The 15,011-nt window shown below is 31.9% G+C and overlaps 1 protein-coding gene across 1 annotated transcript in view; it reads right to left on the bottom strand.

Annotated features, from left to right (window-relative positions):
• Nucleotides 1-15,011, bottom strand: part of LOC115881918 (inositol hexakisphosphate kinase 1-like) — a 90,937-nt gene that overhangs the window by 24,249 nt on the left and 51,677 nt on the right.

Here is a 15,011-nt window from a genome sequence, read left to right as displayed (position 1 = left end):
CCCTATAACTTTTTTATTTTTTCAGATAAAAAACGAGATTTGGTATGTTAGTATATGACATAAATTAGGATTGATTGACGTATTCAGTTGTTTTTGGTCACTTCCTATTTCACCGGAAATGACTACAACTTTTGATTTTTAAATGGCACCCTCGATATTTTTTTACTTTATTCGATAGAAAATAACATTCTGAATAGAATCACGTATCATATGTCAATTTTTGAAATTCTCGCTTAATAAAAAAATTGTATTTTAAATTTCAATCTAGAGTGCCATGGCTATGTTAAAAACACTAATTCTTAATCAAGGAGCCTTGGAAAAATAAATTTGATCATCTAATATTTTTAGTCTCTTGTCCTGGCCGGTTAAAAGATAACCAAATCCTACTTTTAATCATATCTCAATTTTTTTCAAATGGAACAAGGGTGGCTCATTAGCATATTTGGAAAAGGCATTTTTTTACGAATAATTTGATACCCCACACTTGGTATTTCAAGTCAAATTTTCGTTATGAACCGCAAGTTATAATTTCAAATAAACAATATACAAAAATGTCATCACATATGATATGTCATTATATTCAGAGTGTTATTTTCTATCTAAAAAAGTAAAAAAATACTGAGGAATACATTTAAAAATCAAAAGTTGTGGTGGTCATTTTCGGTGAAACAGGAAGTGACCGAAAACAATTAATTGAATACGTCAATAAATTCTAATTTATGTCATATAACGTCATATAACATTTACGTCATATAAGCCGCTTTTAAGACGCACCCGGTATACTATTTATTATTTATTAAAGACTTCTTCATACCAATTTAATATTTTTAGTCATATTTTAATTCCGATATAGTAACCTGCTGATGATATGATCGAAAAAAAAATGGCGTCCAGTTGGCTTGGAAATGAACATCGATGACATCCCCATATAATTTGACATATAAAATGACAGCGATCTTCATTTTATATAGAGGTCAACAATATTTATTTGGAGCTGCATAAAAATATGATTTCGTCTTTTAGTCCGACATTTAATGATTTATAGTCGGTAATATTATTTTAAGAAAAATATTAACGTGAAAATTAACTACCTTACAGATACTCCCGTCCTACAGTATAAACAAGTTTTTTTCTTGTAAATCACTTTCTTATGGTTTTATTTTAATGCCCATGATGTTTGTTTAGGGCCTACATCACCGCCGGTACCGCGCCGGCTTTAGAAACGAACGACAGCATTGCGATCCGATTCAATTCCCACGATTCATTTTTACGGGTCATCGTTCAAATCTTATGGATCCGTGCTGGCCACGAGTCAATTGAACGAACCGTATTGTAAGCAATGAATCAATTCTCACGACTCTTTGAACCAACGATCGCATTGTGATCCGATTCAATTCCCACGATTCTTTTTTACGGCTCATCGTTCAAATCTTATGGACCGTGCTGACCACGATTCAATCGAATGAACTATATTGCAAGCAATGAATCGAATCTCACGATTCATTTTTAATACTCGTTCAAATGAACGACTCGTTCAATCTTTGCCCACTTCTAGTGTATAGTGTAACATATCAAAAAATGGGACTAATTTCATTTTTTAAGGGTATATCTTGCAATGAAATTCAGAGAGCTTTAACACGCTTGTAGACTGACACATCCGGTGGTTAACAATCTATATCTATACTAATATATAAAATCCTTAAGTGACTGACATACTGATTAATCACGATCCTGCTCAAACCACTCAACGTAAGCTCAATTTTCGCATACAGGTTGATTCTAGGGTGTAGAGGTTCGATAAGAAGGGATTTTCCGAAATTCCAGTTCCAAGAGGGTGAAACCACCCCTCAAATATTACAATACTTTTTATTTAAAAAACGGTCAAGTTTCCGAAAAAACGCTTAAACAACGTTTTTACATATTATAAGATTTTTTAAAAATGTATACAGGGTGTTTCGAAAAATCTGGTCATTGATTAATCACGATCCTGCTTAAAGCGCTTGACGTAAAAAGCTGATTTTTGGAAAACAGATTGCCTTTAGGGTGTAGAGGTTCGATAAGAAGGAATTTTTCGAAACTCGAATTCTATAAGGGGGTTAAACTATCCCTCAAATATTAAAATATTTTTTATTTAAAAACCGGTGAGTTTTTCGGAAAAACTCTTAAACACGTATATTTTATTTTGTTGTTTTATTTTAAGATTTTTAAAAATTTATACAGGGTGTTTCATAAAATATGACCATTGAGTAATCACGATTCTGCTTAAACTGCTTGACGTTTAAAGCTGATTTTTGGCAAACGGATTGACTGTGGGGTGTAGAGATTCGATAAGGAGGGGTTTCTCGAATCTCAAATTCCAAGAGGGTGAAAACGCCCCTCAAATATTACAATATTTGTTATTTAAAAAACGGTTAGTCTTTCGGGAAAACGCTTGGATTTTTTACATATTTTGATTTTTTTTAAAAAATCATACAGGGTGTTCCAAAAAGTTGGATAATTTCTTAACCACGATTCTGCTTAAACTGCTTGACGTAAAAAGCTTATTTTTGGCAAACGGATTTTTCGAAAGTCAAATTCCAACGAGATGAAACTACCCCTCAAATATTACCAAGTTATATAATAATATCGCCATATTGTTTTTTCTCATGCTGACATAAATGTGAGAAAATTCTATCCAGTTTGTATGTTAATGGAAATTCTTACTTTGCTTTATCATCACCATTACAAATGATTAATTCGACGCAAACGAAGTCGCTGGTACACGCTAGTAGGGCAATAAAGATATTTAGGTTCGACCGCATCTTCTGACCGCACCACTGTTAGGGTACTAGGGTTTTAAGATTTATTTTAAGTTTTGTTAGAATATAATTTGTTATACAACGTAAAATAATATGATAATGGCAATATTTATTTACCCGTTATTGGAATTTTAAGTAACATTGGATTATACAAGTATATGCTCTACTCAAATATCGTACATATTAGTGAAGAAATCTAAAGTTTTTATTGTTAAATGAATGTAACAGGTTTATAAGAGCATAGTAGGAAATAAGTTATTAACTAGTTATTATACTTCACAACCGCTATTTCAGAGTAGTCGAAGATACGTTACGAGTTAGTAATACCTATATTATTTTAGAGTTTTATTAAAAAATCATTTTTAATAAAACTTTAATAGATTAACATTACATCCATCATATGGGTATTTAATTTGTTATTCAGAAACTAGTAAGCTCGTCTGACGTATTTGTATACATAAGGTCTCATCTGATCGGCCTAGCCGTCTCTAAAAAATCGTAGTATCGTAAATCTTGTCATGATAAAGATATAGTTTACAGTAGCTATTTTCAACCGATCGTACCACCTGTGACGTAAATACGCGCAAACAAAAATCATTAATGTATCTCTGCCTTACGATCTAGAAAAAATATAGAAAAATTGATACGTATATCAACATCGGCAATATATCATCTTGTTAGGTGGATCTAAATATTATGCTAAATAATAATAAGTCAGGCAAGATCTCAACAGATGCCATCCAAAAAATAACAGAAAATACAATTTATCTGTGAATTAAAATGACAGATAACAACTGTCACTGTCATGTATTCTGTGGACATTTACTTGAAAATCTAAAATTTGTACCATGGTTTCATTTTAATTTGTCCCACTTTTAAAAGGCTGTAAAATATTTATTTTTTGAGTTAAAAGGTTGAGTAAAAAAGAAATTGTAGTGTTTTTCGTTAAGTTTTTTGCCGTTGAGTCAAAAAGTGTACAAACTGTCAAATGTCAAAATTATTGACATTACTTTTTTTATATGGCACACCCTATATTTAAAAAGACTTTTTTTTCTGATTACGAAAATATGTTACACTGGCCCTTTCTTTTCATTAGTTTAGCGCAAATTCGTTTAAATATGATTAAAATTTTTACATTTTACATTTTAATCATATTTACACGAATTTGCGCTAAACTAATGAAAAGAAAGGGCAAGTGTGGTATATTTTCGTAATCAGAAAAAAAGTCTTTTTAAATATTTCATGATATATCGGGTGCGTCTCAAAAGTGGCCCACCCCTATATAAATGTTTTATTTTTTCAGATAAAAAAGGAATTTTTTGGTATGTTAGTATATACCTTAACATAACTTACAACCGGAAATTACTACAACTTTTGATTTTTAAATGACACCCCCGGTATATTTTTATACGATTCGATAGAAAATGACAATCTGAATAAAATGACATATCATATGTCAATTGTTGACATTTTCGCATATTATGATTAATTTGGAATTGTAACATGCGGTTTATAATGACAATTTGACTCGAAATATCAAGTGTGTGGTACCAAATTATTCGTAAAAAAATGCTTTTTCCAAATATGCTAATGAGCCACCCTTGTTCCATTTGAAAAAATTGATATATGATTAAAAATACGATTTGTGCATCTTATAACGGGCCCGGACAAGACACGGAAATCATTAGACGCTCAAATCTATTTTTCCAAGGCTCCTTGATTAAAAATAAATGTTTTTAACACATCCATGGCACTCTAGGTTAAAATTTAAAATACGATTTTTAAGCTAAAATGTCAAAAATTGACATATGATATGTAATTCTATTCAGAGTGTCATTTTCTATCGAATAAAGTAAAAATATACCGGGGGTGCCATTTAAAAATCCAAAATTGTAGTCATTTCCGGTGAAACAGTTTTGACTCAACGTCATAAAACACTACAATTTCTTTTTTCACTCGACCTTTTAACTCGAAAAATAAATATTTTACAGCCATTTTTGATCTGCAAGACCATGACCAAGACCGACCAGCGCTAGACCACCGCAAGGCCAAGACCAAACACGCAAGACTCTTGCGGTTTTGCACTTTTTTCACGTTTATATAATATAAGAAATTACTTATTTGTCCAAAATGATTGTTTTAGTTTACTGCATACAGAGCTGCAAGCTCACAGACAACTTAAGTCTTTTTTTGATTTAAATCATTTTAATGACTTAATTCATTTGATTTTAAGTCATTTTTCGAAACCTGAATTTAGACTTAATTTAAGTCTATTTCAAAACGGGTTGTGATTTAAATCATTATTCTGAAATAGAAAAAGCCGGGAAATTCGCGAACAGCTAGCGAACTTGGTCTGAAGTCTGAACCCTACTTGTTAACTGTATGTTTCATCCCATGGTATGCATATGCAATTACCATAAGAACCAATTAAAAATAAAGCAATTTATGACTTAACAACAGTTTGTGAAGCTAGGAAAACCATTAGTTTACAGTTTAGTCAAAGTTTACAGATTAATAGCCATTACTCTTTGGCGAAAACTCAAATATGATAGCATTCGAGAAATAAGTTATAACGGTATCGTATACTGGAAGACTAATAAAATCCAAAATAATGCTAATTTTTTATGTATCTGTTTTTGTAAAACGTGAGATAAAATTACTAATGAAAATAAAATGCTCACTTTTATTACGTTGCTTAAACTGTCTGAAACATTCCGATAAATATATTATGGTATTATAAATTTAAAAATGTAAATTAGGGTATTAGATTGATATATAGACATTTTAATTATAATAAATCAATAAATAAAAATGTTCGCATAATATGAACAATAAATAAACAGTTAAAATACGTCAACGCATATTAAAAAATCATACTTTATCTCATTGTGTCTACAGATAAATTACATAACGCATGATTAGATTATTTCTATATAAACAAATGAAAGTTTAGAAAGTCGTTTTTTAATTTATTTAAATTCAACTACGTAATATAAATGTTTATATATGTTTTATAATAAATTTACTCGTTTAAAAGACTATACCAAAGATTACTACGCTATAGATACTACGAAAATTATACGCTCTAGAAGTAGCTTCTCGCATCATCATCGAGTTTGTCTATGGAGCCGCTCCATAGATAAACCCGATTTTCATGCCGAAGAAGCTACTTCTAGAGCGTATAATTTTCTTTGACTATGATGTGGTAAATTTGTGTCCTTATGTTATAAACGAAAAGGCGTTCGCAGGTTTAGGACCAGGAAATAAACAACCTTTATACCTTTATCAGCTGAATAGCCTTGACAAAGTCAAAAATACACGTCGAAACATCGGTAATTAAAAAAAAAGGTTGTTTGGTCCTAAACCTGCGAACGCCATTTCATTCTTTGAGTATATTTTTTACGCTTATACAGGGTGGGGAACAGAGAAGATTTTCATTTGAGGAAGTCGAGTTTTTGTACCTTTGTAACCTGATACATAAGTATCATTTTCTGAAGGGCACCTTGTATAATATTTAATAAAATAGGTACTACAAAAATTAATGAAGCAGTTACACGAAGCCAATATCGGAAACAAGAAATAGCTACCTTATCTGATAGGCAAGAAGCCTTAAGAGCGATAAGCTCAGGAACCATCAATTTGAAGTTAGTCAAATGTCTAGAGAAGCTGAACAAATTCCCAGCCCACCAAGAAATAGAAGATAATGAAATACAAAAGAAAAGAAGAAAGCACTCCACTAACTGTACCAGAACTGTTCTGCTTCACAAGTGGAAACCAACTTAAAGTTGAATTTAAGAACCAGGAAGACTCTCCGTAACCTGTAATGAGAATTTATCTAATATATGACACTCTAAGAAATTTCTCAGGGCTTACGACCAACTGTCAATCAACGGATTGTCACGGGGTTTCTAATAGGACGCTGTGTCCTCAATGAACACAGTAGGTTGAATTTAAGAAACAACGGCGAATGCAGATTCTGTGATGAAGATGGAGATACACCAGAAGACCTCACAACTGAGTGCGCCGAGACGACAACCATTCGTGCCATTTCAGTAAAACTGATATCGGAGATGAAGGACTAATCTCCGTAAAACTATTTCAGATACTGGCTTCTGTCAAAAAGCCCTGAGGGTGTATGATGAGTTATAACTCACGAAAGGAGGATCCAATAGATCTACCTTTAAGGTTGCGGTGATTAACTTCCTCCCTCCCATACAACCACACAATTTACACAAAAGCTACAAAGCAATACACTCTGACAATGCGTGAGTTCTAAGAGTACATACCGGAAAATAAAAACTGTTAAGCTTCATTCAGAACCTCCCAATTAGTGAAATAAATTAATGGTTTCAATTACACTTCATACTTTTTAGTTTACGATCGTTCACAATGTCTAAAAAACAGAATTAAAATTAATAAAATATCCTAGCAACCGCTTCGGTAGTCTGTTGAATCCATAGAGAAATATTTAACTTATAAAACAACTTTGATTTTTAACCAAAATTTTTCTCAACTGGTGATAATCAAAGGCCAAAATGACATTCCCCGCAAACTTTGAAGTATAATTAGTGGAAAAGTCAAAAGTTTGTTAACTTTTTCCACTAATTGAAAATTACTACCACTAATTATGACGTTCTGAATGCTTACATTAAAATTAGGGGAACAAACTCCTACGGCTAATTAAAACTACTAATTTATTCCACTGATTTCGAGGTTCTGAATGAAGCTTTATGAATAGTGTAGTGGCTTATGACCATCTGGAAACATATCAATAGCATGGATTGTCGCTGTTTATACGTTGCCAATATTGGATCAGCTTAGTGGAATGTCTTAAAAAATTGCCTCGTGTGAACCGTCAATTAAGTAGAATAAACCTTTTCTAAGAGACACTCAACATAAATTTTAAATAAAATGCACCAATGCCAGGAAAACGTATAATTTATTTCAGCTTTGCAAATGATATTTATTACCATAAAATTGAAAATATTTCAAAAACCCAAAATATGTTTAGAATTTCATGAAGAATCCATTAAAATCATAAAATACATCTATATGTGGGTGGTTCTATTTAAAATAAGTAAATTCGGTGTCATTTCCGGTTAAAAAGTAGAAAATATTTTTAAAAAAATATAGTCATATATATCATCATATAATATCATTAATCTAAAAAAACTTGATCTGAATGAATTTTTTTATATTTGGTGGGGGATCTAAATTAGAGGGCATCTACTAATTAAGTGAAGCAATCTACTAATTATATTAACACTTTTGTGTGTGAAGATGACGCGTCTGCCTGTCGTACTCCTTTACCAATTGGGAACTATGAGGTTGTTTTATACTAAGGGCTGGAAAAGGTTAGTCTTGAGTCGAGATTTCCGTACCTATGTAAGAAGTAAGAGTACAATGCGTTTATAATGTACTCAACAAAGAGAGGAAAGTAAACACGTTGTCAAACGAATGAAATGAACCGAGAAACTGTGCGCATTGCTCAGAGACGTGGAAGGGGATATAGCCGATTTGTCGCAGTCGGCCGGTCGCCTCAATCAGTAGCTTTGTTCGGGTTCTTGTTATTACCGATTCTGAACCGTCCTAGAACTCTACAGCGCATGTGTAAACGAAATAACATCTTCATATTTCCTTCTGCGCATGCGTATCACAGTTCTAGGACGGTTCGGAATCGGTGAAAACAAAAACCCGAAGTAAGCTAGTACCTCTGTCAGTACATAAAGTTCTAGGGAAAGGTGTACATCATGCGTTCAGCTTCACGATTTAATTACGTCTCGTGATGCTTTATTTGTTTATTTATTAACGAGTCGTTCTAATTTTCTCTATAGCTTTTTAAGCTTTTTAATTTTAAGTGCAAGTTAGAACACTTACATTTTTGGTAAAAATAAGTGGAATTGAGTTGGTGTTCGACAGTGGTTGCGCTATTAGAACTCTGAATTCAAAAATTGATATCTTTAAATATATCTAAAATATCTCGTATCTATATTTCTTCTCTTCTTAATATCTCGAAATCTATTTTTTTGAAAAAAAATATTTTAAAAATATGCGGTTTGCGATCGTGATTTTACTTTACTTGATAGGGAAAGGCGTACCGGCAACGCCGCAACAGCACACCGCCACATTTCTCTCACTCCGACTTAATAAGATCCCTACGCGATTTACTTCCACACATGTAAATACCGACCCAAAAGTAACAGTTGCCAGCACGGTATATCATTATACACTTGCTTTGGCTTTTGGCTTCTTTGTATATATTGGCGAGAGTTCTATATAAGGCCTGTCAATACCTTGTTTCGCTATTGCTTTAAGATATACTGAGTCGAGAGCCTTCTAAAACTTTATAAAGGCTATGGCTAGTGGAAGCTCGTATTTTTTTGTTCGGCTGATAGTTTCTCTTAGTGTATGTAAATGATCAATCGTGCTAAAGCTGCTTCTAAAGTCTGCTTGTTCTCGTGGTTGTGCAGCGTCTAGCGTGTTTTGTATTCTGTTGTTTATTATTTTTGTGAATATCTGGTATTTATGTTACTGATAGGTAGGCTTATGGCCGACCTGCTATATTCACCAGTTTATTGGCAGTTTGCTAGGATGCAGATAGTTTTATCAATATTTTTCTCTCATACTAAAATAAAATACTAAATATAAGATTATTTAGAAATTATCTAAACTTAAAGAATTACATACTGATTACAATAAACTCAACATTCGACGTAACGGAAACTTTACAGCAATTTCGAAGGTCTATTTACACATTTGTATTCAATTTTTGCAGTAGGAAACATTAATCACGCCACCACCGCCATTTGATGAAAGACAACGAAAATAATTATATTTTCGTAATAGACTAAACAAATATGATGATCCACTTTAAAAATTGTTAATGTAGGAATATTATGAAGAAATAATTAAAACTGATAGAGAAATAAACAACCAGGGGGGATTGAGTTAATACCTTTAAAAGCAATTTAAAACAAATTTAATGCCTACATTAAGCACATAATCATATAAAAGTTATGGAAATCAAAAGCGTTTAAAATCATTTCAAAATTATATTTTTTGATTTTTGACAATCACTATTTTTTTTCCTTCGATAAGACACCAGCAAAGCATAGAAAATTTGGTTGATTTTTGATACTCGGTTGCCATGATAGCTATAGCAAATCGTTAACTTAGTTTGAAAGCTGCCAGCTTTGAAATAAAATAAAATTTAGAAATTTTCAAAAAGGACCTACTAATAAAAATAGGGGGACAAACTTAAATAACAAACAGTTATATTTTTGTCATTATATCAATTAAGAACGAAGAGAAGATATACCTATCCGAAATGTCCCCGGATTGTCTTTACCAGAGGAAAAACTTTTTTATTATTGACATTCTGAGAAAAAAGCATTTTTCATAAAAATCTTTGCTTGTTTTAAAATGGTTAATCCTGTTTATACTTTTCCACATGACCTTTGACATGATTTTTTTTGTAAAAATCAAAACGCGTTTCCATGGTAATATGATTTCATTTTCATTCTTTGAATTGTTATCATAGACAGCCATAGACATAGATAAGATACTATATGTCATAGATTGTTATTGACAAAATTTTAATTATCGTCAATTTTTTTTCTGTTTCAAAATGTTAAAAAAGCAGAACATTTATTTAGTTCATGGCTACGGAAAAGGTGATAATAGTTATCGGAAAATGTGATACTTTAACAACATCAAAAAATATGACATTAATAATAATTAATTATAATCAGCTATCAAAGAATGAAATCAATTTAAATTCTCTTTATAAATATACAATGAAAGTTGCCATCTGTCAGATACGAGGGAAAACTAAATGTTGATATTTTGGTGAAATTTTGAAACAGCCTGTGGAGTACCTACGTTAACAAACTAAGGAATTCAAAAATAATTTTATCACCTAGGTGTATCTTTTGTCAATAGTTTGTTTTTTGATTCATCTAAATAACTTTATTTTTTGGAGATATTCGCTTTTGAAGAAGACACTCGCATTTTTTCGTATTTTTTACATTAAAACTATGCCTTTGCTTTTGATCTTAGTCTAACCTAACCTAATAGCTTAACCTAACCTAACCTAACAGACCTACTATAAAATAATGTTTATGATTTATGTAATGTTACTGTCTTTAAAAAATCATAGTATTTTTGTCTGTTGGGCAGTTACTCTAGTTGATATGGTTTTAAGTCCGAAAGTTGATTTCTACTATAATCAATTAAAGCAGCATACATTGGCGTAACTACAGGGGAGCCCGGGGGTGCCCCCCCCCCCCGGGTACTACTGGGCACCCCCCAGATGAATCCTGAATTATGACTCTTGGCTACGTATTAATTTTTATTTGCTTGAGATATAGTAAAAATTACGTTTTCTAGTTTTGTTTAGTTCTTATTATTTTGTTGTATTCAAAAAATGTGTTAAATTTATTTTTTTAGAAACGGGAACACGGTTTGATAACCAACTCTATGAAATTTATTGTTAGAGAAATTCATGTAAACGTTTTATTCAAAAAATGTGTTTTTTAAAATTATTTTTCATTTTTAAAAAAAACAAAAGTGCTAGGCTCCCCCCTGGGCTCAACACCAGGCCCCCTCCCCAAGGCCCCTTGGGCCGAGCGTTGTAATGTAACACGAGCATTCGCTAGTCAACGCCGGGTGCCAGGAAATAATCGGCGAACTGAGCAGTTCGCGAACACTGCGAACAGCAATGGTGCTCCACTCGACTGTCGGTTTTTTTCATATACGTATTACTTTTTACAAATATACTCAGCCTAATCTCCAAAAAGTGAAGCCCAAACAGTGAAAGAACAATATGGAATTCTGCATAAGTCTATTTCACCCGGATATACATTTAACTGAGCATGCCTCACCTGAAGAAGTTTTCATTGGTCGATGTTTTTAAAGGGAAGTGGTTGAGTGACATTTCACCGAACCTTCAATTTTATTTATATTTTTATTATTTATAACACATTATCATGGAGTTGGAAAAATATCAAAAAATAGTTGGAAACAATAAACTAAACAAAATCACTCTTTTAATAAACTAAACAAAATCACAAATAAAAAGTAATCCAAACAGAACTAAAACAACAATCAATCGGAGTTTGGCGCAATCGCAGTTCAATCCATATCCGGGTGAAATAGACTTATGCAGTTTTAATATGGAGCTGGGTTATGTTGTCTTTTTCTTACGGCACAGAAATTGCACGCGGGGTTAAATAGGAAACCCTGAGTATATTTGTAAATAATACGTATATGGTTTTTTTAGCGAATCTCTTTGATCGTTGCATTATAAGCCAATACAGGAGGATAGGACATACAAGTCAATATAGGTTCGGTGAACGTCAGTATTCCAATCATATTTTTAGTAGCTACAGTGGTTTAATTGTGGTTAAACATGCTTCTGTTAATGGGCGGTCTAAGATATATAATCAATAGCTAAAAAGTTTGGAGAAACGTAGGACTCCCAGTTTTTAAATCCTACTTTAATGGCTGAAAAAATACCAAGTACAGCGGGCCGAACATTCGAAACAAGATGGTTTGATCTTTTAAGAGTCCATTTCACTAGTCCGAAAAAGTAGCAAAATAAGCGTTCGGTATTTAACGTTTTATGTAAAACTGGCTAGGTGTTTTTACACAAATGAAGAAGGAAATTAAAGATACAGGATTATACTATATCTGGATTGTAGCACATTTTTAGATAAATTCTACATTTTTACATTCTTCATTTATAAGATTTTGATGGTCAAACATCAACAAAATACACCTTATGTTTGGACTAAATATTCCCAAAAATAACATAATTTAAAATTCCGTTACAATACGGAAATAGATTGAAGTTTTGTAATTATAGTGATATATAATTTATATGGTTTTGTAACAAATTGCTGGTTATTTTATGGCAAATGCTGAAGCTCTGCAAACTTTAATCAAGCATTAACCTAAGCACGGGTGTTAGAAGCACCAAATAATAAAGTTAACCAAAGCACACAAAATTTTGGGTGTGGCTTAACACGACAGGATCGGGCTAAGCCTTAGGCAGATTTCTGAAATATAATATACTATATTTCCTTCGGCCACATACCCGCTTTACCCGACCTCTGAGAGCGACCTGAACAGTACAGCGTAATAGTGGTAATAGAAAGTATCACATGATATAGGCGCAAAAATTCGCAACTATCCTCGTAAAAAATACAGACTCACGAACAAAATTGCGCATTATCGATTTTCCATTTAAATTCAAATTCGGTCACGATACTTGAGACTGGTTGCATGGAGACGACAAAAGGTTATCACCCAGTTGATTTTTTAAGCCCCTAACCAGTTCGAACGAGATCTCAAAGAGACTGTGGGAAAATATTTTAATTTGTGAGAACATTTTCAGACGCAAACCGTCAAGGACTATTAAGTGTGTTCGTAAAACGGTTGACTGCCTGATAAGATCGGGTCAAATATTTTATTGAATAAAATTAGCGAAACAAGGTTACGACTCAAAGTTAAACAAGATTACAAGCGGTAAACAATAAATTACACTCTGGAGATGTTTTTTTTTAACGGAGTGTACTGTTTACTTTTTTTTATTTACATATCGATTAAAGAGAGAGTTATTGAGATTACCTGTTTGACGTATAATGTGACGTATAACATTTATCGTACTATAACATGTAAACAAATATGTGAGTATCACGATCATGGTCATCGAGACGAACGGTCCAGTAGCTGTTTCGCCTTCGGTTTTTTCTACAAGGAACATTTCGAGAATAATAAGTTAGGTTTCAGTTACTATTTCTATATTAGATTTTAAAAGTGATAATAGCTATACAATGATATACAATGACGGCGCCGCACAGTGGAACGAGCTTATGGGAGCGGTTGGACATTAGGTTTTTTACTTGATACTTTCAATCTGGAAAACTTAAAATTATTTATATATACTGTAATATTATGTAAAGTGGGACCGGACGTCTTAAATTATAACAAAAAATTGTTGCCTTACATAACTTAAACCATATATAGGGCGCCTCAAAAATATAGTGTGTTTTACCAAAACCAATTTTTTTTAAAGCCCATAACTTTGCTTCAATGTTATCAAATTTTTTCGTTTTGAGTTTTTTTGGAGTGGAGGAACTTTGAGTTTTATTAGAAAAAATATTTTTAATAGATTAATAATTTATTATATAGGGTGGTCAATGAACAATTTTCAAAAATGAGCCTTTGAAAATTGTTCAATACTCAAACAATTTTGGTCCGATTTTATTACTTTTGGTAATTTTGGAAAGCCAATGCTTTGAAATATACAAATTTAAGGTCAAAATTGATATTTCATAAAAATTGAAGATGACGAACAATTTTAAAAATTAGGTACTTTTAAGTTTGTATTTTAATAAACGCAGTTCTAGATAAAGTTAATATTTTCTGGACAAAATAATGGTAAAAAATATTGGTTTAGCATGTTTTTCTTTTCGTTTTTGAATATTTCAGCCAAGTGATAACCATATTAAATTACTGCATATTTGAAAATTATTTGAACGACTAGCATTATTTGTTAATGTCAGGGTAAATGTCAAATAAGGCGTGCGGGAAAGTATCACTTTATGCATTTGTTAGGAACATAACTATAGTAAAGTGATAGAACACTAATTTCTCATTAATAAGTCCTATTTGAGAATTATTTTTTTAATAGTTCTGCTTATAATAATAAAAACTGTAGATGTATCCTAATAGAGGGGAGAGCAATGATCTACTAATCTATCTACTAATATACGATTTAGGATAGTACCTAATAATAATATCAGAATAACAATATATTTTTAAAGCCAGACTAGTTCAACCTATGTAAATTACTTAAAAGCCCCTTGGAAATAGTATCCATCGTATAGTTCAAAATTTGTTTTTTTCAAAAAACGGCAAATTGGGGCAACTTTTTTATATATGTTTATAATAAGGGTATAATGGTCTACTATATGCCGCTATTCTTTTTATGGTACCTTGCGGCACTTACTTCATATTCCTTGATGATTAGATCTATAATAATAATTCAAAACTTTTTAATTCAAAAATATATAGTGGGTGATTGATGAGATGTATGTACAAATTTTGCCAAAAATTTTGTACATACTATATACTAAAACTGATTATATAAATATCTATCTTTTCTATGTTGAGAAGTATAGTTCTATTGAAAAATAGTACTTTTGTATG

Source organism: Sitophilus oryzae, unplaced genomic scaffold (assembly GCF_002938485.1).
Source record: "Sitophilus oryzae breed Bouriz unplaced genomic scaffold, Soryzae_2.0 scaffold_1744_pilon_pilon, whole genome shotgun sequence".
Lineage (NCBI taxonomy): Eukaryota > Metazoa > Arthropoda > Insecta > Coleoptera > Curculionidae > Sitophilus > Sitophilus oryzae.
Note: the sequence above shows the minus strand (reverse complement) of the source record. Positions and strands in the feature narration are given on the sequence as shown.